Source organism: Otolemur garnettii, unplaced genomic scaffold, assembly GCF_000181295.1.
Source record: "Otolemur garnettii isolate 467f Iridium unplaced genomic scaffold, OtoGar3 scaffold00142, whole genome shotgun sequence".
In the NCBI taxonomy this organism is placed as follows: Eukaryota; Metazoa; Chordata; class Mammalia; order Primates; family Galagidae; genus Otolemur; species Otolemur garnettii.
Genome location: NW_003852537.1, coordinates 418,147 through 419,433, shown reverse-complemented (window position 1 = coordinate 419,433; position 1,287 = coordinate 418,147).

The window sequence follows — 1,287 nt, the reverse complement described above, 5'->3', positions numbered from 1 at the left end:
AAACAAACAAACAAACAAACTGACTTTAAATTAATTTCTTTGTTTTTACTTCCACATTTTCCTTCATTTCCAGATGTACCTGCTGCTACCAATTCCTGAGAAGGCCACTTGAAATTGTCTCACAAGATTACTGGTGTTCTGTTCGTTTGCAGAGGTTGTTTTCTATTCTTTTTTTCTCCCTGTGTTGCATTTTTATATTTTCTATTGTTACATCTTTAATTAATAATATTTTCTTCTGTAGTGTCTAATCTGCTGTTAATCCTGTCCTTTATGCTTTTCCTTTAGACATTACATATTTCATTTCTGGAAGTTAGAGTTGGGGCTTTTTTATATCTCTCTATCTCCCCTTATCATGCTCATACTTCCTCTATCTTCTTCCACATATGAAATATATATTTTAATAGCTGTTTTGATGTCCTCGTATACTAATTTTGATGTCCCTGTATACTAATTCTATTGCCTGTTTATTTCTGGATCTGTCCCATCTGCACATCTGGATGTGACTTGGCGTTGCCTTCTTTTAGAGTTGCTGAAATATATCTGGGACTGTACAACTGAAGAAGGAGAACAAAGCACCTGCTGGGGTGCCCAGGGCTTATTTCTGGGCCCTCTTCTAGTCTCTGTCTACATGCTGTACTTAAGCAACCCCATCCCAGTCTCTTGGCTCTAAATAACCCCTATATACTGAGTCTCCAAAACCTACATTTCCAGCTCTGGCCTCACCTGGAACTCCACACTATTCATACACCTATCTACATGATAAACCTCAAAGGCCTCATAAGGATCTCAAATCAACATGTCCAAAGAAAAGCTGCTGATTTCTAGCTATCAGCATGCCCTAGTTTTCCCTTTTTTCAATTAATGGCACCATGAGCCACCCAGTTACTCAAAACAAAAATTGAGAGCTACTATCTCCAATATACTAGCTACTTACCACATGTGGCTATTTAAATTTAAATAAAAATTTTAAAAATGTCAGTTTCTCAGTTTTACTAGCCACATTTAAAGTACTCAACAGCCACCTGTAGCTAGTAGCTACCACATTATACAGTAAGATACAGAACATATCCATCAACACAGAACATTCTACTGGATAGCACTTCTCTAGAGAGCTTGCTATTGGTTCCTCATTCCCTCACCTCCTACCATTAATCCATTAACAAGTCCAAGTCCCATTGGGACTTTTTCATCCCCTTCTCTCCAACGAACTTCCACCACTCTGTTCTATGCCACTATCATCTTTCACCTGAACCATCAAAATCACTTGTTAATTACCCTAGTCCCAAT